At 34.7% G+C, this 26168-nt stretch overlaps 1 protein-coding gene across 6 annotated transcripts in view; it reads left to right on the forward strand.

Moving 5' to 3' along the window:
• LOC113234980 (neural-cadherin) overlaps window positions 1-26168 on the forward strand; it is a 536163-nt gene that overhangs the window by 241487 nt on the left and 268508 nt on the right. The window contains exon 1 of one of the 6 annotated variants that reach the window (XM_026470547.1): window positions 10571-10691. The exons of the other annotated variants lie outside the window; for them this stretch is intronic. The gene's annotated coding sequence lies outside the window, so the exon portion shown is untranslated. Of the gene's footprint in view, window positions 1-10570; window positions 10692-26168 lie in introns of those variants that run through there. 6 annotated transcript variants of the gene reach the window in all.

Consider the following 26168-nt stretch of genomic DNA (forward strand, 5'->3'; position numbering starts at 1 on the left):
TTTATTCAAACTTTCGTACTTTCTTACTATAGCTTCAAGCTAACTACGTAAATACCAGATTTGGGAAACCTACATGTTGAAATGTTTATTTTTTACAGCTTAAAGGTAGGGTTCCTAGTAAGTGCGTCCGTAACATAAAAATGATTAATGTATCAAAATAACCATAAAAATTCAATAAACGTTATAGGTGTAAGGGGTGTTGTTGGAATATTATTACCAGCTTTCTTATCTCTCTGAATTTATTATACGTTAATATGATGCCGCTTTTAGTGTTGCTCGTAATAATAAATATCAATGTCCATTGTTCTAGGAAATCGCTGAAACGTGTTGTTACACAAAATTGGCGTTAACATTACAATAAGATTAGGTTCAAGATGGAGTTAACCCTTTTGATCTATACAATGGGTAAATCAAAGAAAACGAGATTATTAAGGCGGCCCAAATATATCGATATTATTATTTCACGGTAAGATACACAAACACAAAATAACCTACATTTTTTTATGATGCAAAGTGACGGGACGAACAAGTCGTGCGCCTGGTGGTAAGCGTCACGCCTGTCATAACGGTTGCGATGCCACTCAGAACTTTAAATCGTAACAAATGTACCTGTAATTTCACCAGCACCCTTACGTACCCTTCGAAACCGAAACGCAGTAATGCTCACATTACTGCTTGGCGGCAGAAATAGGTTGAGTGGCAGTAGTTCCCAGGTGTAATACTTTGACAAGAAGCTCTACTCCTCCTAAGGTATACAAAGATAGTGAAGTAAACTACAGGCACATGGGCCTTGTCAACTTATGTTTCAGGGTGACGGGCACAGTGGCAGTGCGCCTCAGATCTTTGCGACTTAAAAATCTGATTTTGCCACTGCGACTCTTTCGCATAGACTTGTCGCTTACCACCTGGTGCTCGTCCCATTACTTGATATCATAATAAAAGAAAATAAAGTAATGCAACAGAGTTATGCAATGTGTACAGAAACTGATGTCTATACTAAGCAGACCCTGTATGTTACGTGTGCAATAAATATTGAACATGCAAATGATACATTTGGGATATTGTTCATGCTACAATCATATTTTTATTTATTTCAACGCAACAAAATGTTTTTCTATTGGTGATGTCTTGTCAACAAGAAATTTTTAATAAAGAAATTCACATCTGTTTGTTTTCCTAAAATGTTACCAGTTTTCGCAAAGAAAGATTTACTAAGAAATAAAGTGATTATTTCAAAAGAATCGCTTCTTTTTGTACAAGTTATAAAACATTTTATATAAAAGCAAATTATTATAAATATAGCCTGAGAATTATTTCTTATAAACGTAAGAAACTTCAGAAATTTTCCAATACGCGAGAGGAATCGAAGTTGGGAAATAATCTAATTAAGAACGCAGTGAAATGTGCTGAAATGTTTATTATGGTTAGTAATTTTGTTAACTTCACAAAGATAACGATAAAAATATATTTTGATCTTTCTCGATGTCATATTTAATTGGTATGAAATGTACTCAAAGTTGCAGTGTTTCTAGGCCAGTTTTGGCACAGTCAGCTTGAAATTTATCTCAGCATTCCGGAATGTATGAACATTTGATAAAAATCAAACTTATTTCAATTACGTTAAGATACACATCTCTATCTATGTTTATAGATGAATTTCAGTTGCGATATAGTTGGTTAGAACGACATTTTTATATATCTCGAACACTTTAAACGATCATTCAGATGCTTTTATACGTTTCACATCTTAATGAAAAAACTATACACAATGTGTAAAGGGAGACACTAGCAAATTAAACCCATTGACACTCGTATTTCTTTACGACTATATTATATGTTCCAAAGCAGTATTGCTGTTGATGTCATGAAACTGTCTAAGTGACTAGCGAATTTAGTGTGGACTGTACTTTAGATTGGACAGTCATTGTTCGTGATTCGAATAGAGTACTGTAGGCCATATCGAGGCGTATCACTTGGCTGAAAGCCCCGCAAGAAACGTCGGACGAGCAAAAAGCTCACATTGTTTCCACCGGGGAAAGGTCCGGCTGTCAAGCGACGCGATCTAGCTGGCATTTATGTTTGTTCTCGTCCTTTGATACCTCTATGACACAATTTTAAATACCATTGGATTCTTGCAGAATACAATTTTGTTATGTTTCGGTAGTTACCAAAGCCGCCCAAACTATTTCTTATCATAAAGTAGCAAATATGGCGAAGTTTATTATATTTGGAGGAAAAAATAGGCGGTTGTTCCATGATAACAATTATATCGGTGAAGTTATCATCACTTGATAGTTTTATAAAGGCTGCAAAGACCTCAATATTAGTCGCATTACATTATTATATATGTATATGTAAAAATAAATGTTTTTTTTTGTGATACCAAGAGACGTCCTGTCCGTAACAGTTACAGTGCCACTCAGAGCTTTAAATTACAAAGATCTACGGGGCACTGCCATTATGCCCGTCACCCTGAGGCATAAGTTGACAAGTCCCATGTGCCCGTAATTCAAATCACCAGTATCCCTACCCTTCAAAACCGGTACGTAGCAATGCTTACAATATTGCTTGGCGGTAGAAACAGGGAAGGTGGCACCACTTCCCTGGACGGAGTCTTTCATAAGGATCCCTACATCTATATATGTTTTTATGTTTGTCTCGTACGTTCCATTACTATTCATCCTGTTGTGATAAACTTTTGTAAAATATTCTGTTCACGCCCGCAAAAGTTTTTGAAGTATTAGAACGAATTTAACGTACGAGGTGAGTCAGTTGTTTCAACAGATGTCTTCACCCGAAAATGCGGTTTTTTGCAGATGTATTTCTCCACTACGTGACTTTCTTTTGTTTCAACTAATGTGTCTACAACCGAAAAGGCGGGCCAAATACAATTGTTTTTATTGTAATGTTGCGTACGGTTATGATATAAATCATAGTTGGATGTACAAAATGTAAGCAAAACGGATAATCGATCAAAAAATACATTTTAAACGGTGCTTTTCCTATTTTTGTTGACGTTATTGTCCTTGCCCGTTTAGAACTCTTTCCAGGGTGTAAACTTAGAACAATTCACATTTTGCAATTCATATTTTTTGTACAATATATATAATAAAAGACTAGAAGAGTCCGAGAAACGAAGTTCGAATGACATTTATCGTATAACACGACAAAATGGCGGCACAAAAAATGTTTGTGATCACAATGTGTTTGTTTCTCGAGCTCGGAATGTTTTCTTGTCTCCTTCGTGGGTTTGCTAAATTATTGTGTTGTTAATATTTTGTAACAGCTATTTAAAATGGTAGAAAATGAGAACTTCCTTGTTTTCCAATTCCATTCCGAGGTCCATCGTTTGACGATGACATTGTTAACATTTTGGCATCTAAATATGATTCATACTTTAGTAAATAATAAAACATTTTGAAATTACAGTTTTAAATTTTTTTCTTTTAAAAAGCCTGTCCATGACGACATCCACTCCCTTATTTTGTGCCACAAAAGACGGCAGCGCTGGGATAACAATTCCATTAACTCCTTATAATAGGTTCGCAAGTCGGCCAAACGAACTTTCTAACTACTTGGCTTGATTTTTATATTTCTTAGACTTATACTCGCCATTGTATATCAAAGTACACTTTTCAAATCGAATAATAATTTACTACTTTAATTTTGTGATAGCACGCAATTGTATTGACTCAATAAAGAACAATTTCAATATATAGTTACTTTTTTATAAGCTTTAGACTTATCTTTATGTATTATGTTACGGTAAGTGTGATTAATTGGAAGTTATTAATAATCATCAATCATTATTAATAATTACCAAAATTGGAGGTTACGTAATAAATTAATTACTATTACCGGTGATTATTAATAATTATACCTTAGTATTGATAATTGTAATGAATTGTTTTACTACTTTACAAATAAAATTTCGCCAGTCAGCCAGTATGTTATTCAACAAAAAAGCGGCAGCAGCAGCAGGAAGAGCAGCGTGACGCCGTGAGTGCCACAACCTAAAATGAATTGTTGCGAGACATCGCTACATGAAGTGTAAATCACCATTCCGTTTTTTGTCGTTACGAACCTATACTGTCCTGTAATAAGAGTTCATGATATGTTTGCGTTTTTGAACTGTTTCGGGCCCCTCCTGTAGGTTTAGGTTATATTAGTATATGAATACAATAATACGTGAAAGATGTGGCTTGAAAGAGGATGAAGTGACTAGAATAGAGAACGCACGGATGGACGTAAGAAGAATTACCAAACAGATTCATGATGCGAATGTAGTTGGAAGAGTTTTAAGAGGATGTCTTAGAAGAACTTACATTGACCAGATCAGTGATGTACTCAAAAAGGCTGGGAACCGAAGTGACAAGAATAAAAGAAGTTCTATGAATAGGGTAGTTGATGTATATGAGGTTCGAGTTGTGTCAGATTAGAGTAAAGTGGCGTTCCGTGATCGCTGCCTACCCCTCCTGTGGGATTAGGGCATGAGCATTGAGTAGCATATGAAAAAACTGCACGCAGCACTGGCTAGCTAGTGTCAGAACCGAATTTATTTGTGTTTCCAATTGCAATTGTACTGAAGATTTTTGTTTCTATTACCGAAGAGAATAATGAATTATTAATAACAACCGGTAAAAGTGATGAATTTCACAGTTTGTATTACGTTCACGAAATAATGAGGTAATTATTAATAATGACCGCTTAACAATTATCACATTAATTACACTTACCGTAACATATTTATTATCTTAAGGAATGATGTACCTGTCTACTCTTGCCTTGAAAAGGTCCAATCAGCAGGCAAATAATTCTACAACCTGGCTATTCGCATTAGGAAAGAAGAATCCAAATAATTCATGATTATTACACGTTCCTATTCAAGTATTGATGAAGATTACGTGTTTATAATTAATGGCAATTACAACATAAATCTTTTCTTTTGAAGAAATGATTTCTGATTGATGATTTTTATGAAATTTTGCGGTCGTGGTCACTAGAACGTCCGAAAACTTTATAGCAATCGGATGAATAATAATGTGACGTATACGAGGTAAATGTACAAGCAAAAATTGTTTTCATATTTATTTTCACAACATTACAATTTGCAATTCAATATCAGTGTATTATCCTCAAATTTTAATACAAAATTGTGTCACACAACAATTTCCGGTGAAACAATAAAATTAAATAAAATTATAGGACACGTAGTAGTAGAGCTTTTTGTGAAAGTGTTCGTCCAGGGAAGTACTGCCACTTTAGCTATTTCAAACTCAAACTTAATTTTTTTTTATAATTGGTAAGCAAATTACAGTTGAAATTTTCACATTCATTCGTAAGGCAGATTCCCCTGAGAAGAATGAGCTAGAAACTTTAGGGGTTGCACTTTGTAAATAAACGTTTGTACACATTTATTATTTTTTGTTAACTATTTTTTTTAAAACGTCGATCGAGACTGCCCTCAAGAGCTAAACGGGGCACTACGACTGATTTTTGGCATTCAAGTACGCAGAAGCTGTAGGTATAATAATGTTTCTGCCGCCAAAACAATAAAAAAATAAAAATAAAAATAACGCACACACTCAACATAGCCCCGCACTAGGGAAACCCTGTGTCGCGGGTGCCATGGACACACACATAGACAACCACAAATTACACCCAAACTCACGAGAGAAATAATTGTAGGCCATACAACTATTTCTCCCGGCCCGGGAATCGAACCTGGGACCTCTGCGTGGCAGTCCGGCATGGTAACCGTTCGGCCACGGAGGCAGTTATAATTATATATTAACATTATTGTATTCCAGTTTGGACGTGGGACTTGTCAACTTATGTATGTCTCAGGGTGACGTTCTCGCTACGTACGCGCGCTACGTTCTCAGATCTTTTCGATTTAAAGCTCTGAATGGCATAGAAACTGCCATGTACAGGCGCGTCGCTTACCAATAAGTGCACGACTTGCTCGGCCCGTCACTTGATATTATAAACAAAAGTCGAAAGTTTTAAAAGATCCAAGATCTAATCCAATCGACAATATAATTCCTTTTATATAAATTGAAAACTATCGTTACTGAGCTTATTTTTGACATTGTATTTTGTAATCATAGTTTTTTTCAAATCATAGTTAATTATATATTGATCACCTGCGAGACAAATCTTGGCTTGTATCAGTGCGCATCCTTCCTTTCCGAATTTTTCTAAATTTATTTGTGTATTCTAGGCATGTTGCCGGAGGCACTGCCACAGCGCCTGTCACCCTGAGACATACGTTGACTAGAGATGGTTATTATAATAATTAGCTCAAATTATAACGTAAAATTAAAAAATAATTATAGCAATTACAATTTGAAAGACATAAAGCTGCTAAAATTATAACGAACTTTTTTTACTTTGGATTCTAAAATCTAGCGACATAATTTTACAATATTTCAATGCCATACCATCAATCTATCCGTGCGCTAACAAACAAAATCCTTCTTCGTCCTGAGTTATCTCCCTTAATATTTTATAGATGGCACTATATTCTATGTGAAAATTGCGGCTCTTGTCATTGGTTGAAACAATTATAACGTGAAATACTTTCATATATTATTTGTAGCATTTAACGTTTGGTGCGAAACGCGAAATAGCTGATTGGTTTGATGTTAAATTTCACGTTTGAGTAAGCTTAGCGCTAATGCTATATTTAGCAGTTAGCAAGTATTATAATTGTAGTTATGTTATAAATTATAATTTTGGTTACGGTTTAATACGATTTTGAGCTAATGGTGGAACGTTAGCAAAATTTCGTCTGGTGAAGCGATTTAAATTAAGATATAATTAAGTACTTGAATTTATTTGGTTAGTTTAGCGTTTGTTTAATTAATAAGTCGTTGTAATATTTGTATATAAAAGTACGAGTGCGTGTGTTATTATTAATTATTATGAGTGTAATTTACTGTAAATAACCAGTGTAAAGTTTTGTTCAAATTGTAAATAGTAAATTGTTAAAGTATGAATGGAAGCTCATTGATTTATCGTCTATAACCTGTAACCACCATATTATGTAATAGTTAAAAACAAATGAAGTCGGTCGTAACTAACCATAAAAAACTGTAAACTATTCTATAGATAGACCATAGATGCTATACTTAACAAGTTAGCGCACGTCAACTATTTCACGTTTCTTTCCATTCGTTACATTGTCACACGACCTTGAGCTGCTAAAAATGACAATTTTAGCACTTTAAATAGCGCGCTGTAAATATTTAGCATTTGGCGTGCTATGTGAATGTAGCAGTTAATCTCATCTTTGACGTTGACAAGTCCCTTGTGCCTGTATTTTCACCAGCACCCTTACCCTTCATAACCGGAACACAGTAATGCGGACATTACTGCTTGGCGGCAGAAATAGGTAAGGTGGCAGTACTACCCTGGACGAACTCTTTCACAAGGAGCTCTACTGCTACTTCTGATGATGTTGTGGTTTGAGTTGAAATTTTCAAGTCTTGTGGCAGTATTCAGGTGTTGCAGTAGTAATTCACGAAGTTCACAGGTTGCGGTTGGTTGGGTCGCCATCTCATGTTGGGTCGGTTATGCAGTGAGGTAGTTGGGATGTCATCTGGTTAGCGACATATAGTGAAACAGGAACAATTTTAGTTAGTGTGTTTATTCGTTCATGGTGCAAATGAATAATTCAATTACACTACAAAGAATCTTATGCCTACTCAACATTTCCTTCAATATGCAATCGAGTGAGGAGTCACGTTGCTTCGACACATTACATGTACAACGATACAAGTGACATTTTCCACAAAGTGTCTTTAATTTATATAGCTATATATAACTTGAAGATTTTTCGTGGAAAATGTCATTTATGTCGTTTTTCCTTTCAACTTTAAGCAGAGGTTATAATGTCGTAAAATAAAATAAAATATGTAATATAAACTATTTTTGATGGTAAGGATATAGATATTGTATAGGGTGTTATTTTTAATGAACGTCTTTTATACTATATACCCATATATACCAATATATGGACATCGGGTCTAATACAAAAACCACGAAAAAAATATCCGAGGTTAACCTATACAAACGTAGTGACGTATAACGAAATATAAAAAACTAAAACATTTAATTTAAATTGTAACGTCATTGCAGTACTGCCTAAATTTACTTACAACAATTTAAGGGCCCAAAAACATTGACTTACAAATAAATGGACGACGGGTCTAATACAAAAACCACGAAAAAAATGTCCCAAGTCAACCTATTCGAAATTTAAATTGTTATGTCATCGCAGTATCGCGCTGTCCGTAGAACAAATGAAGACTAAAGCGGAGTGTCGCGCTCTGTATACGATTTTAGCGCCTTACAAGTGCGGACACTTTTTAGCGCGGACCCGACGTCCATATAATTGTAAGTCAATGCCCAAAAACACCATATTCAGCTTCTACTGGAAACTTAACAAAATGCACCATATTTAGCTTCGACTAAAAATTACTTGAATACAAGAGTAATGGAATAGCGTTTCTCGTGAGTATTGATTAATTTTTACATATATATTATGTCGAATTTTGTACAAATTCACTTAAAGGTATAATAAAGAGTTGGGCAGATACATACTTACAGTTATTACTACAAATGTGAAAATAAGCGTGTACTATAAGAAATGTACCGATATTCTAACTAAATGTAAACTCAAATATCCGTAATTCCGATTTATAACAAAACCGTTACGCTTTCGAGTAATTTTGATGCTTTTTACATAGACAAAATTAACTTTTGTTTTATAATCTTCGTAAAAACACATTATGAAAATTCGAGCTAATGTTATTTCGGGCAAATGTATTTTCTGACTTCTGATAGGTAATCCCATGCCGTAAAACGAGTACAACAATATTTTGTTACTTATTGCTAACGTTTAATAAAAAATTCATTTAAAAAATAGGATTAAAATCAAAGCAACTCCACAGTTTCTTTGTTCTACAAGTTATTATTTGATTTGTATATTGGTACTGCATGATTGACAACCGCGCTGTCACTCGAACAAACGAAGACTATTGCGCGATTGACGCTCTATATGTGATTTTAACGCCCTACAGGTGCGGACACTTTTTAGTGCGAACCCGACGTCCATATATTGGTAGGTCAATGTATATATACCCATTATTGAAACTTATAAATAGAATTGACGTATAAATCGATGAAATAATTAAACAGGTTTTGTACGGGAAGTTATTATTAATTTTCTTAAAGTTCTTTTTTGTGAATAATTTCGTATTAATTAATAGCTCTGTATTTCAATTGCTTTATCGAATAATTTAATTTTATAACAACTTTTTTTGATTGTCTATAACTAGAATTAGGAACAACATGTTGATCTTTCCAAACAGGGGGAATAGAATAATTAAACCATAATTGATTTAATATTTTTCATAAATTGACTTTGTATACATGTATGTTATTCTCTGTGAATTTAGTTTAGATTCTGGTTATACGCGGTACGATCAGAGCTGAGTTGAGATACAAGAAGAATATATACGTAGGTTATTTGAGAAGTCCTATTACAGACACGTTTTGCGCATGTAAAATGTGCTATTATCATCATCCGGCGTGTTTTGTTCTTTAAGCAGGAAGGTGTGTGAATTCGGTTTCATACATTTTTAGTCTTGGTTCACCAACAAATACGAATTATTTATTACACTAATTTTAATAAGATTCGGTCATGGTTCTAAAGGTTCTTTAAGAATAGAATGTAGAGTGTAGGCACCAAATTCGCCATTTATAAAAAGGTCTATGAGTATACTTATGAACCCGTAGACTGTGAGAGGTCTTGTCTAAGAAGTTTTTAGGGCAAGTCTGCAAAATTAACCTTAATTTTTTTATTGACTTTTATTACACAAATGATATAAATTGAAAATAATTTACTATAAGAGGCCATTCCTTGTAAATTGAGGGCCTATTCATAATTAAAGCATATTTTTTTCAATTTCATTGAAATAATTTTTCTTTACCTTAGCCAGCAACTTGATTAAGATTAGTCATTAGCCTCTTTCAATATAAAATTATCGTCGGCATACTTAAAACTTTGAATCAAATGTAAAAATAAATTAATTTAATGAATTGTCAGAAAATTTCAACGAACTTTGTTAACATTTCTCGCAGCTTATGATTAATTTTTCGTAGTACGACCACTGCTGTCGACCTCGCTTTCATTCAAATTCAAAGCAGGTATTTGACAAGCCGGACTCAACTTTTGCCGGGTCCAAAGTCCTAAGATCCACGAATGTTAATCAACCTTAGTATTTTAACTTTGCAAAATTGGTTGGTTAAAGTGCTCAGAGTATAACGTGACCTACAAACTTTTTCGGTCAAAAGTTAATTTTCAGTAATTTCCTTTTATTACAACTTATGCCGAATAAATACAAATACCTTTCATGATCACAAATCTAGTGAGATGATGTATCTGTCCGAACAATACCAGTGTGTCTGTAGCCCATGGTGCGTCTGCGGACGCATGAATGCGCGTGGGGTGCGCGGGGTAGCCAGTGGCACCCTAGTCGCCGTCGTGAGTGAACGTTCTCCCGCACCCCTTATGTCAAGTTTTAGCCCGCGAGTTTCAAAGTAAAGGATCACTGTGTTTGATCATACCAGTGCTTGTGCAGTGTCACTGAAAATTCAGTTCAGTGGGTAACAACTAAAAGTGGGTTCGTACTTAATTGTCAAATAAATTTGTTATAATTTATTAATTGAATATAATTTGTGGTGGTTTCGATTTAAGCAAGAAAGGTTTGATGTTAAAAAATTGAACGATATTTTTTTAAATTAGTGAATAAGTTATCCAATCAAAGTTATTTACGCACCCTTTAAAATTTTATTCTACAGGAGTTTTCTTGAAAATAGCAGAGAAACCAAATTTAAATCGGTATAAATTTCGACTAAAAACATATTAGATTCGGCAGTGTTAATGGCCCATGAAAATCTCGTTTGTCCGAGTTACATTAGCATAATTTGACGCCTTCGTTATTTTTCCCTCATTGTACATAATGGTAGCTTTTGCTTATGATTTCGTCTGCTTGATTAAAGTAACCTTTAAGCAATATAAAAGTACCTTTTGCTTTACCGCTATTCTAAATCTTCTTCATTTTAAAACGTGTGTTGATTGGCAGATCCAATAAGGTATATTTTTGCTTTATTGACGCACAAACAAATAGACTTCATGATTTATTACATTGGAATTCGATAAAACATATACAGTGTTATCTATCGTATTTGCGATATCACCCTTGCGAACCCTTTTTTGCCTTACTCTCTTTTTCTTTCTCCAGTAAGATAAAAATGTCTGAACTTCGCAAGAACATTTAAAAGGAATAAAATCTTATTGAGCCAACTTGTAAAAAATACTAATTTAGCGAAGTAAAATTAGTATTATACGCTGTTATCACAAAAAAGGTGTCGTAAAACTTAACCTTTTTGTTTTTTCGAGGTGCCACGATGTCGTTACCATCGTACCAGGACTCGTTTATGTATTATATGTTTCTTTAATTCTTAAAAGACCGGAAAAATGACGCATCGCTAACCGCATAACGCGAAAGACAATCTGATAGCATTGCCGTTGTTTTACGATACCAAGATGTTCTTCGCGTGGTGCCTGGAGAGTTTTAAATCACAAAGATCTAAGGGGTACTGATCATTGTATAAGTTGAAAAGTCTCATGTGCCTGTAATTTCACCCGCATCTTTACCTTTCAAAACAGGAACGCAGTAATGATGACATTACTGCTTGGCGGCAAAAATCGGTAAGGTGGCAGTACTTCCCAGGACGAGTTCTTTCACAAGGCAATCTACTGCAACTGTATATTATGTATACTGTATATTATATACTGTAGGTATATACAACGATGACGAAAATGAAATTTACGAAAGTGAATATTAAAATGTTAAGGTGTCGTAAGTTTTGTTTGCCAACTAAAATCTAAAAGATAAAATCTTTACGTGTGAGGATTTTAAACGCAAACGAGATTTATGTCTGAAACTGCTGGAGCATATTGTTTTGATTTGTTTAGAAGATACATTGCTTTGCTTTCAGAATTCAGAGGTTTCAGTGGCATTACACTCAGCATCTCTTTAAAAAAAGTAATGGCAATGTCAACAGAGTTTGATAAAATAAGTTTTAAGACTTTCGCTTTCGCTGTTACAGGCTAGTATCGTAATTGAACTGATTTTTATGGCATACCTTTTTTTATTGACTAGCCCGAAAATTCGGTGATCCAACTTTTTTACTTTTAAATTTCATATCAAGGATTAGGATTTTTTTGTTAATTTTTTTATGATATAAAGTGATGGGACGGGCAAGTCGTGCACCTGATGGTAAACGACACAACTGTCCATAACAGTAGCAGTGTCACCCAGAGCTTTAAATCGCAAAGATCTGAAGTGCACTGCCTGTGCGCCCATCACCCTGAGACATAAGTTGACAAGTCCCATGTGCCTGTAATTTCACCAGCACCCTTACCCTTCACAACCGGAACGCAGTATTGTTCACATTACTGCTTGGCGGCACAAATAGGTAAGGTGGCAGTACTTCCCTGGATGAACTCTTTCACAAGGAGCTCTACTGCTAGTAGCGATATGTAGTACGATTACAATACAAAAATAGAAAAAAAGGAGTACATTTAAATTCACTATATATAATCACTATAAGAAAGACAATAAAAAAAGGATGACTTTCTGGTTTCCAAACCCGAGCAGCGTATTTCTTAAGTTTCTGTTGTGTTCATGTCTAGCTTGACAACAAGATTTAAATTAAACTCAAGTAGTCTAGTCTGTCTTGTTTTAAGATAAGATGGTGTGAAATGACAATTTATTAAGTGTTGCCCGCTTGCAAGCAGCTAGTGATTACAGTCGATAAATATCAACTATCGGTAAACGTAAGTCACGCTTATGCAATAAATAGCCGAACTTGTTTCATTTGAATCATTATCGGCCCATTGTTTATCCCACTGCTGGACACAGATTACATATATATATTAGATTCATACACAGCATTTAGAACTGTGTCTATTATATATTAAAAATGCAATGAGTACATTATTTCAAGATTTTTATTTTAATTCAATGTAAGAAATCAAATCCGCCTGTTGTTATTAAAATGTATATTGAACAAAAATTGATTTCGATGCTAGTAGGCCAACTGTCAAAATAAGAATAACAAAAGGGAATATTTTTTTAATATAATATTAAGTGACGGAACAAACAAGTCGTGCGCCTGATGGTAAGCTACACGCCTGTCCATAACAGTTGCAATGCCACTCAGAGCTTTAAATCGCAAAGATCTGAAGGGCACTGCCACTGCGCCCGTCACCCTGAACCTATGCATAGGTTCAGGGTGACGGGCGCAGTGCTGTGTTGACAAGTCTCATGTGCCGGTCATTTCACCAGCACCCAATTACACAATTAATAATTAGAACGTTGTAACATTCAGAATTTAGACATTTTTGGCAAAATTGTACCTTATACAATCTATCGATAAAACTGTCGACATCAACCACATGACTTAAAAATTTTATGAAAACTGGCAATCCTGTAAATGTCATTGTACTATTAATACTATTTGTATTATTAATATTAGTTCATCGTCTAATATTTTAATACGTAGAAATTATCAAATCGTCTAGCACCACAAACTTGCAAATTTTTATCACAGAATTTATCGTTTTCTGCGTAATTTGGTTTCTTAACTTTGAAAATGACCGTGGACCTTTTGTGGGTTGGATCGTTTCTGCATAATTATTCTTCTTTCCGTTATGTTTGTTATTTATTACTCCCCGTCCACATTTTTACCTGTTCACACTATTGTCAATGTTTTTCTCACTTACAAAATAAGTGTTAGGGTCGTATGTTAGGTATTCTACATGGCGAATTAATAACACAATGATATTCCACGTGGAAACTGTATAATTTTGACTCCAATTAATTACATTTTTGATTACACAAGTTATGTGGACGGCGGTGAGGGAACGACTGCTAGCGCGCGTCGCGCGTACCATTACTAAACTTGAAAATGATTACAATGCTAAATGTGTCCTTACATGTTCTTTACGAATGTTTTAGATATAGGTTCTCTATTTGTGAGTTACTATGACTAGATCCGGTAATAATTATTAAATTGTGAGTATTATTTAGATCAATATTCTGAAACTAGCGAAAAATGCTCTTCGATTTATTTGTTGACCTTGATTTAGCTAAATTCCCGAGAATTTAATCGAACGTATCAACAATCCTATGTAAATTTGGTCATGGGAATAAGAGCTTATACTTCTTTTATTATACAGCCATTTGGTAACTTTGAACTCGGTCGTTCCTTGCCTGATCGTTTTAGTGGTACTTCGGGCGTTCAAATGGTTGACGACCCGTCAGCTGTAGCAGATACGTTTTCTTGACCACCCGATCTTCACCCACCCCACTTCGTCGAGTCAGCACAGTCTCGCTGCCTTGATTTCGCCTATTATGCTGGGGTCGCTCACTAGACCCATCGATCGCCAGCCTTAAAATGAATTTTATTATAACGAAAACAGGAGAACTTTCAAACGTTATAACGTTAGGGCAAACCTAAAATTGATAAATTTAGAACGGTTGCGATGTTCTTATACCGCCATGCACATGTAAAACATTAACTGAATTGTCTTCGTAAAGCTTAAATTTAATTGCACCTAACTGAGAATCGGGAAAATTAAGAAATAAGTTAACAAAGCAAACCGGAGCTAGAGTACCTAAATGTGAATTCAGCAAATAATACTAGCGTTAATTTCTATTAATTCCACGTCTCAGATGAATTGATAGATCTATGGTGAAAACAAACATTCTGCCATGTATCAATATCCTGTAGGTTATATATTATGTAATATAGACTGGTAACTACCCGTGTCATGACTTGTCAGAACCTAAACGGCCCCTAAATCAAGATTAACATTATAACAGAATTATCGGGAGCTTACCCTAATTTTTCCTTCGGATTTCCCGACGTGTCTTTCCCCCGGGCGTACCTCACAGTTCAAGTGTCCCGATTAATGGCTCTCCAGTTTGTCAAACTTTTTTTTTGCAAAAGAACTGGCTGGATTTATACTGAGGCTGTTCCTTTATATTAGTTCTAATTGGAAAAGTCAATAAAAGTGCTACAATGGAATTCAATCAGTGTCGCATTTTGTATTCAGATTATTTGCAAATGTCGACATTCTAGACCGTCAGCATTGTAACATCTATTAAAATCTTTTTTTTTACGCTGTTACGTGTTTATAATGTTTTTTATACATAGTATCTTGCGCGTCTGCTTAGTAGATTGCCAGTTTCTTGGGAATAACATTCTTAGTTGCCGTAAAATTTAAGGAAGTTTCATAAAAAATTTTCAAAGCATGCTTTTCACAACAGAATAACAAAAGAAACTGTGTACCATTTTGAAATAGTAAGGGAAATCAATTCTAATTTTTTATAAAATATTTCACGTAGTGGGTTTCTCGTAGCAGCTTGAGTATGAGTGCAGAATTCTTTCCAATTTGCGTCGTGAATCTGTATGAATATTTCACAAAGACAAATTTTGAAATAATTCAGATCGTATAGAGCATTTTTATATTTGTTGCACATAAATAACTCATGTCGTGACGTACTATAATGTATGTGAATGTTTATTAAGTAACCTACTAAGTACAGGGTCAACAGCACGTCAAGCTTTACATTTAAGACTTAAATCAACTCTATGCCGCTTACGATAAGGACGGTCCAAAGTACAAAGTGTCAAGCTTGATGTGCTATTGACTGTGCTATTTGGAATTAAAGCGGATTTTAAACCTTTATATTTATATCTTTAACAATCATAAAAGGCAGTACATTTTGTTTCTTAATAAAATTATTTATAATATAAAGATACAAACGATACATAAAAACACAAAGTACATCAATCAACAGAATGATGTATTGTTTATTTCTTACAAAAGTATACAATTAGCCACATTTATATAGACCGTAAATGTTGGTGAGACCGGAAACAGCGTCGTAGGTAGTAATTGTATAAATAACTAGCTGCTGCCCGTGGCTTATAAAATATTTGTACTAAGTTCCATCTTTGCAACAGTTTTTCAAAATACTTTGATATCTTAGCTTACCCTTTTTTTCTTTGGAAAAAATCGGAAAAAACAAAGAAACCGTTTTATGAAAAAAATAAACAAAAATAACATTAAAAACAGAGATGGTCAAAAAATTTAATTGACGTATTGTTCACTGGAGGTATCGTGTGATTGCAGAACGTGCACCGGTCGAAGCAGAAAAGAGCCAGTTTCTGACTTTTGAACGAGACAATGTTGGTGTCTTTACATTACTTACACTATACTTTCCTCACCCACATTGGACAATGCTAAGGCGCTATATAAATTAGTAACTAAATGTATTAGTAGACAATAACAATGTAATGCAGTACGATATGGGTGGCATATTTACTGTGTGAAAAAAGCCTTTAAAATTTAAAATACGGGGAAAAAAGCGTATTTGTAAAAAAAAATCACGTCATTTATTCTCAGTTAACATTGTAATTGAACGCTTGTGTGTAACCAGTAAAAAACGGTTTGTATTGATTACATTTCATCCTACTGCCCCTAATCCCATTATTTCAAATCGTCGTCGCAGTGTGTCGTACCTTCGATTCATCTCTATCACCCTTCAACTCGTTGTACACTCACTTCATATACCCTAACATCTTTCATATAATCGATCTGTTTTTTGGTCTTTCGCTGCTCCTAAAGCCATCTAAACTTGTATTTGACATCTTCTAAGTGATGTGACATGCCTCCGAATTACATGTCGATACCTCAGTAAAAGCTTCGCAACTTTTCAGTTACTGGCGCGGCGCTACTTGTCTTCACTTATCCACGATAATCTCTCCACACAACCATCTTAACATTCGCGTCAGTTTGCTTTGTGGGATTAGGAGGAGAGTAGGAGACCAATTTGGGAAATGAACTTTTCTAAATTGCTTCTCGGTTGTTCAGGGTAGTGAATTGCATTGCATTTCCTTGTTTGAGTGTTGATTTAGCACAACAATGGTTAAAAACTTTATTTCGGATTCACGTCACAAAATACTTTGGCTTTTGCAAAAGAGAATAACATTTTCCGGAGTTAAAATCAGTCAGTCGCGACCCTGGGACCTGCAAACAGTCCGAAACGTCTTTCTTTTTCAAAATTTGGATCCGAAAAAATTGTTTGATTTCCTATGAGGTTAATATTTCTGAAATATTGTCATTCAAATTTCAAAATAATCTTCAAAATTTCGTGAAGTGTTTTGTACTGTTCTGTATGATTATTGTCAATAAACTACGGGCTCAAACACAGTACTTCTCATTTATATAAAACTCGTATTTTCAGTCTGAATCTGGGCGGGTTGATGCATCGGGCTGTGAAGTGAAATTGATCGGTGAAACAGATAACTCTCTTCATGTTAGGTGTCGGGGTCTAAACTTTGCAATAATAACGAACATTTACTGCGAAATTTTGTGACGCGCTTTATCGACTTTCGGCGAGTACTCAAGCAGTTATTTAAATTGTTATAACATGTATAAACTTGAGATTATGGTGCACCAGACTATCACACAATTACCTGGTCTCAAAGAAGAATCCATTGTAATGTGATTGCGAAAGTTCGTTTCCTAAATTGGTTCTAAAGAGAATTGGACCCGGGACCTCCTCCTTTAGCGCTTGTCGCTGGTTTACATAGACCGTTAATGTAAAGTTATTAGTAAGGTAACATATAGGGTGTAACTAAAAGATTCGACCGTATTCGATAAAGTGATAACTTTAGCGAACAAAATGTTTTATGTTTTGCTGAACAAAAATGCGGTTCTTCGTACCAATTTTTTTTTTGTTATCAAACAAATGTGTTAATTTTTTTTGTTGAATTGTTCAATATCATTCAATGCTTAATAGTTAGTTACAATAAATATTTCTATGTTGTGGTGAATTGGAGACCTATAACTAGCTGAATTATGGTCCCATATTTTTTTTATAACCTCTACACCCAACTTGTGTAATTTTACTATCGCATTTGTAATGAGGCTTTCTTTTTCTTACAAATCGTTAATTGTTGGTCACATGGTATGAATATGTTTTTTCATTTTGTACGACTCAATCTTGTCGGTCGACGGCAACTTCTACGAAACAAACCTTCTATGTATATAGGTCAACTTAGTTACATTAAGATTAAGGTAAAGTTTCGTCTTAACTAATTCTGACAAGCGTTTTAGAACAGGCTTCACAGTTAACGGCACTTCACATAAAATTTATTGGCGGACTTTATAATACGATAAACACGCGGTGTTTTACAACTTTCATGAGAAATCTTGTTTGCATAGGCTTCTTATATACACCCATGCCGTGTAGCTACCTATGTTGTACCTATGTCCAAACAGCCTTGTCAAATTATTATCTTTCACTCGCTTTTGAGGCCAAAATATCTCCGAGTTCCGACCAAGATATGTAAATATTTTAGCTTTTGCGACGCCGCGTATAAATTGCCATTTGAGGGGTACGCCAAATACTCGACGTATAAAATCTGCGGGTTCCTATAATATCTTTTACTCGCTCATCTAAAGAATATATCAATGATATCCTTTTCCCTTTGATTTTTTTACTTTTTTCTTTAAAGGAAATTTTAAAGCATACCTATGTTCCCAATTATTTCTAAATGTAGAGTTTTAAAAGAGAGTTAATAACTTGGCCACTTTTCTCTGAAACCAACTTTCGTAAAAGAAACCGCAACATGAATATTGATGTAAAAGGCTTCATTTGGCTCGCGTAATTAAGCGAGTTGATAAGATCGCTGTTCAGTTGATTGGTACTTTGTTTAGTCGGAACTGTTTGATTCACTAATAAACTACCGAGGGCACATCGAGCAGCCAAATCATCGCGAGGAGTTGATCACCGGCGACATTAATGGCTATTTGCCAATTAGAATCAGTATGAAAATGTGATTGATTGCTTAATTACTAACAACCTGTATGCAATTTTGTATGACATAAATATATATGTTAACATATGCCATTTGTTTGGTATAAAAACACTGCTAGGATTTTATAAAAAGATGCACAATATTTTGGGATATGAAACAGTCGATGATGTAGTACAATTTTTGCCAGGAATAAATATTTTGCAGATGCAACAGGTACGTAGATTTTTTTATATAAATAATTCATTTTTGACCAAGTTATTCAGTGTTGTGGACACATTCATACGAGTAAATAGCATTGGAGCGTTTTGTAATACAATTTATAGATATTCCCGTTAGAATGAACGAAATCATTAGGATAATTATATTCCATAATAAATTCTAATGATTCCAGCTATCAGCTTCATTAATTTTTATCTAGAACTTCTACTCATGTGTCAAATCAAGTCAAGCTAAATTCAACGCAAGAAGAAGTACTCGTCTTCGCTTAATACTTGCGAATACAAATTAAAGAATTCTCCAAAAAGAACCGATCTTTTTGTTGCCAACTGAAATTGTTTCCTGAGATATACAAGAAATTGTTTAAGAGATGTAGCATCTAGTTAGTCTTTTGTGTCTATGGTTGTCGTTTTTTTATGAGCACGTATCCTCATTCGCTATATGTGTCACAGTTAATGGATGGTTTTTTAACAATCTCACTTGTTACTGACTGATAAAAGGTTTCGATTTTTTCCCGATAAATTAATCATCCAGATATATGTGAGCGGGCACCATTTATCTACTACCATGCCACGTGAAAATATTACTGGAAAAAGTTAATCTGCATATTATTTTCTTTCAGTGTTTCTTTGTATGGCTTTTATACAAATATAGCTCTGATACTTTGAAACGATTTCTCATATCAGCGGTGAAGTTTGATTTTTTCCGCTTTTTGCCCTTGTTATTTTCTGCACGACATAGGAAATATGGTCGCAAAACATCGGAGAATTTAATATGTGCCCATGCTGAAGGGATGTGCGTCATGTTAGTGTCGGTAATTGAATGTGCAAGTAACAAGGGATTTAATATCGCAGACATTTGAAGACGTCAGTTTATTTTTACTTCTATAATGCAATGGAACGAGTCGACTTGCGTGCGTCAGAACCAAATGCAAATTCGCGTTAAATTGTCTCTTCATTTTAGTGGTATTAGTGATTTTGATGAAGCAACTTACTTTGCCACTGTGTAACTGGATTCAAATTTGAATTTTACAGCCCATTTCAAATGACGGTTTGAAGGAGTCTTCGAATTGAGTCTGTTTAATGTCAGTTCGATGTTCTTGAATGGTTACAGAAATGAACGGTGGCGAACAAGAGAATATTTCATGAATTGCACATTCTAACACATTGTATGCACTTATTACAACGTAGTTTTACAATTTTCACAGACACACAAGTTATAGTAATAGTGTAATATTTTACAACTTACGGATAAAAGTCAGAGTTATTTCGAACTATTCCTTTATCGATAGGATCATACCATTTTTATTCTGGAACTTGTTTTGAAGTTAACCCCTGAACTCCTGGTAAAAGAGTTCGTTCAGGGAAGTACTGCCACTTTAACTATTTCTGCCGCCAAGTAGTAATGTGAGCATTACTGCAGTCCATTTTGCAAGGGTAAGGGCGCTGGTGAATGATATACACGGGACTTGTCATCCCGGATTTTTGCTATTTAAAGCTCCGAGTGGTACTGCAACTGTTATGGATAGGCGTTTCGCTTATCATCAGGCCCACGACTTGTTCGTCCCGTCACTTGGTATTATATTAAAAAAAAAACAAAAAATAAAAAGGTTACCACTGAAATCTCAGTAAACTAAATCATCAGAGGCAAACATATGATTATTTATAAATGTATTTACCCAATCTCATTTCAGTCATACTTTTTGGTTAATGATAGATGGCCTGTACAAATTACTTAGAATATTATATAATGCTTCTTTTGTTAGCAAATGAAAAATATTGTGTTGTGTGGATAAAGTTCGCATTATAACGAAACTTTGCGATTTAAAATGTTACTAGAAACATTGTTGTGGTAACTCCGCAAAACCGTATCAGCTCGGCTTGTGTGTGTGCATGTCTATTTTGTCTGGACGAACACATTCGCATAATATCACGATGTGTCCGCGTTATATAGTGCGGGCCGGCCTATGGGTCGTTAATTAATAGAATCGGAGCGGTCGCTTGGTGTTTTTTTAAATTATATTTATAGCCTGTAGATAGATACAATTAAAATAGTAATATAACAATCTTACGCTCCAAGTGAAGTATAGTCATTTACGTGCCGAAAAGACGGGAGTTACTTACTTGTTTTATTATGCTATGATATGACTATGCCTCAACCCGGTGTGGCATGAAACAAATTTGTTTTAATTTCTTAGTACATACATGAATATAATTGACTCAACAGTATTCCAGCAATCCAACTCGTGTTTAATGTGAGAACTTTGATAACTTCCAATGTATTCTCAAAGTAAAGCAGTTTAACTGGATACATTGATAGGCATGTTAGCCAATTCTATAGTCTCCTGTATAGTCTGGGGCTAGATTAATTAGTGAATTGGTTTTTAAAAATTATTAATCTATCGAGTTGTTAGGTTTCCGCAATTGTTATTTTTTGATCACGGACCTTTGAACAGGCCGAAACGTTTGTTTGTTTAAAATAAACAAATATATGTGACTTAGATCCGAAAAAATAATTTCATTTTTAATAATGAACGTGTCAATTAATGTAAATAACACAGTCTTCTCGTAACCCTTTTCTTTCTTTTTTAAATTGTTCAAAAAGTGACATTGGCTTTTATGATTTTCTTTTATTCGAAATCTTTTTTTTTAAGTCAAGAAAAAGGAATATGCGAACAAAAATCCAAATAACCAAGTGGCAACAGAAGTTCGTTAGGTTAAACCAGCGCGACACTGGTCATATTATATGGCTAATTACGTAGTGTTTGATATCAGCAGCGGCGTGAATGAGCATCGCAAAATTAAGTGTGCTGTTACAGTCATTTTGACCCTCACAACCCCAATAGGCAGATGAGGTGCTACTCATTTTGATCCACCACGGCGATGAACGTGTTAATTTACTTATTTTAATTTTTTATAGTAGTTAGTTATTGATGTTATAATAGTTCTTCAGTTTTTATCTGATTTTCTATGATTTCAGATCTCATAAAGTCGCAGAGTGAGCGGGTGTCATAAAAGTACAATAAATTAACATTGACAAAGATATTATCTTTTTTAACTTTCTTCACAAGTGTATCTCTATAATTGGACTTTAAAATGAAAAATTTTAAAAGGAAAGTTTGCGTTACTCAGCACCATCCTTTCTTCTCGAGTGGCGAGGTTACTTTAGCCGACTTAAAAGTTAACAGATTTTGTACAGGGTTAAATTTCAAACTCTCTACTTTTATAATACTATCCAATTACTATATCTTATCAAGGCCTATGTTTGTTGAAAATAAGTATGTTTATTTAAAACCTTATTCTGGCATTTCAATTCCTGGAAAGCGCTCAACTTTTTTCTTATATATTGAGTTGAATTATGTTAAATAGCTCATTCGCATTCAAGCTAACAATTTTGGTTAAAAATTTATGAGTATTTACAAGATAACAAATAGGAAATACGACCCTTTTTCAGCTTCTGATGATTATAATTGTAAATGTTAGAATAATGGACTACAAGAAAATTTTTTTAATAGAAATGTTTCGCTTTTCCACGATATTCAGTACTTTGCGTTTCGTTGTTGAATAATTTGTATGCTCAAAGTACTCGTTAGATTGTAGAGATTCAATTGCTCGATAGTTGGCTTTGAATAATGTTGAAATACAGGAAATAAAGACATTTTTTCGGATCAGAATCGCGTATTTTTTTTTTCAAACAAACCAACGTTTCGAGCCCCTTTTACAGGTCCTATGGTCACTGCTGACTATGACACCATATATGTGTAACAATGTGTAACCATCGCGACAACCTAAGAAATGTTAAAATAGTTTAAAGTCTTTGTACGAAGTTGAATTTTTTTCTTGGTTTTTGCAAGATTTTAGACTTGCAAAGCGAAAATGAGATTTATAACCATAGAGACTCACTGAATTAACGTTTTGTAAATTACGAACTCTTACGTAAGTATCGATATATAATACTTCTAGATTGTATGACACTACGCCGTATAAAGAATGCCTTTTCCCGTCACTGAACACTAATAGGAAAGGAATGGCCTTCCGGGAGGGCAATAAATATACGACACTCTTTGATATATCGCGACCATACTTAATTTTATTATAATAGCCGCCCGAAGCGCGTGCAGAAAAATGACACATCGGCTTCCGATTCGACGGCCACTTTTCTGTTTATTATTTCCTCTTCAAATAAAAAGTGTGCGATAAATGTAAAATTTTAGCTGATGGACGAACATTTCGGGACATAATTGAACCGTCTTACCAAAGCTTACAATGGTGGTGGAACATAATATAAGTTTGGTCGTAAAGTGTAACAGCTGCATGGAATGTAATGATACCTACTCCACCGGACGGGATGGGAAATTGAAGAGGGCCAGGCGAAATACGAGAAAACGCGCTCGATAGCGAAGAAAAATAGCCCGCACATCGTGCAATGAATGAGTTTGTGCGGCTACACGGTCTTTGAAGGCTCGACACGGTTACCAGCGATCTTGAGAAGGGTTTTATTAATCTATTGACTAAAATCAGAGTCCGTAATTAATAAAAACTCATTCCTGCTTGTGTAAGACGTCGCAACTCTCCCACATAAACACTTACCTATCTAAATCTTACAACTTTTCTATTGAAACTAAATTATCATACTACCTTTTCTCAAAATAATAAATAACAATTCGGTAGTGTATTTTCAATACCCTTAACGTATTACTATTAATAATATAACATCGTAATATTTGTCATTGGGATCCGGTGGTGGATGACCTCTAGGGTGGACCTGTACAAGCTATTTTAGGCACCAGTCTTCCGTCTCACAATTGAACTGTATGATATTCCTTAGGTTAATTACCTTGTAAAATCTACTGTTCAGGTGGAAAAGAACAATAAATTATTTGTATTGTATTGTAGCCGAGCTGATCTTAGACATTAAAAACTTGTATGGTATTGTAATGAAATTTGTACTTAAAATTTATTTATTCAAATTTCACATCGTAGTAAGGATGATCCCGGCCTGCGCGATAACTTTCAAGCGTCTGAAACTCAATTTGGACAAAATGAGTATTATTTATCTTCTGTTAAATTAATTGTGATAGTCTGAATCTGTTGTTTTATCGTGAAATGTCCTTGACGTTACTATTCCTTTCTCAAATTAAAGGAGGCGCTGAAGTAGGCAATATTGTCGAAAGCGACAACTTCCAAAAGGGAGGTAGTTGCTATTGCAAGCTCCAAGTTTTGAAGCATTTCAATCGAATAACACTTAATTATTTTATTTATTAGTAACAGAGCTCCTTGTGACAAAGTTCGTGTAGGGATTTAACCCTTCGACCGCTGTGGACGCTTTAAAGCGTCTTACATTAACATGGCTAATACGCCAATGACGCCTTAAAGCTTCAAGGAAACTCTTCAATTTTCAATTGAAATTAATAAATAAATACTAAGATAGTCCTTGTGTTATTTGTATATTCTGGTTAAGTATGAATTCATAGTTGTATTTTATTTTTAGTCATGTTCTTTTTTGACTTAGAAGAAATGAATTAATATAAAGTGGAAATTCATAATATATAGGCTTCGCATCTAGGGGACGAAACTAGTTTTTGTTAGTGACGGTCAGAAGTTTAATATGAGCACTGCGTTCCGGTTTTAAAGAGCACAAGTGCTGGTGAAACGTAACTGGTGCAATAACAATGAACGGCGTTTACCGCAAATTTAAATATCAGAATTTGATATAACGGAGTATGTCGTTTCGCTATATGGATATCAAAAAACCGACTTCGGGCTTTGCACTTCGATTTCCTCATGATTTCTGTATAGTTGCCGTCTACTGCTTCTCCATAAACAAGTATTAATAATGTACTAAATAAATTCAACGATTTCATTTAAATTGAATGAATTTTATATTGAAGCACTGCGGCAAGTAAAAGTAGTGACTATTTTGTGTTAAAGTTCTAAGTGGCACTACAATTGTTATGGTTAGGCTGGCTGGCTCGTGTTATCACTTGATGTCATTAAATAATTCGAAGAGCTGTTTCTTGTATGACTGTCAAGAGCTTAACACCTCTGTTGTTATCAGTAATTGGAATAGGTAGAGTAGAATTGCCTAAACTTCGAGAAACTAAGACAGCAAACGGAGACTATCTTACAACAACATTTTTTGTCCTGGATTGTTTCGGGATTCGGGAAATAATAACGCACAAACGCACTCATGACCCCGCACCCTAAACCCTGTGGAAAGTGCCATGGACACACACTAAATAGACAAGCACAAATTACACCAAAACTCACGAGGGAAATAAATGTAGGCCATACAAAATTACTTCCGGCCCGGGAATCAAACCCTGGATCTTTGCGTGGCAGTCCAGCATGGTATACCGTTCGGTCAAGGAGGCAGTTTTTACTTACAAGTCGAAGTGGTTGAGTTTTATTAAATGAGAATGTTTTTTATTGTCGGAATTTTCTTAAATATTACAAAAAATTGGCGGCAAGATTTCGTCGCAAAGTTTAGATAAACGTAGTCTATCTACTTAACGCAAATAACGTCAATTTTTAATGTACTTAAGTGATTTCCCGAATCCCAAAAAAATCGGGAACAAAAAAAATGTTGTTGTAAGGTAGTCTCCACTTTCTGTCTCTATTCTATTTCTCGAAAGGTAAATATACTCAATATTCATGCTACTTTACATAGCATTAACTTACTACATTCACAAATGCGTCAGTAGTATTGTTGATTGTGAATAAAGCTGGGTATTTTCAGCTGGCAAGAGTGCCTTTGACAGGTGGACAGGAGCGCTGATGACGGGTCTGCGGAGGCAGATTTCCCGCTGTGCCCTTGAATATGACTACAACAGACTGCATACAATTAAGCTTGTGTTTAAATGAAAGTAAAATAGCAGTCTAAGCAAATATCGACTTCGTAAGTTTTCACGATTGTTACGCATAGGAAATAAAACATAATTTTTCGGCTCTGAGTCCTCTACAGGGGGTCTATCTCGATCT

The sequence above is a fragment of the Hyposmocoma kahamanoa genome, unplaced genomic scaffold (genome assembly GCF_003589595.1).
Source record: "Hyposmocoma kahamanoa isolate Upper Pololo Valley unplaced genomic scaffold, ASM358959v1 102, whole genome shotgun sequence".
Classification (NCBI taxonomy): domain Eukaryota; kingdom Metazoa; phylum Arthropoda; class Insecta; order Lepidoptera; family Cosmopterigidae; genus Hyposmocoma; species Hyposmocoma kahamanoa.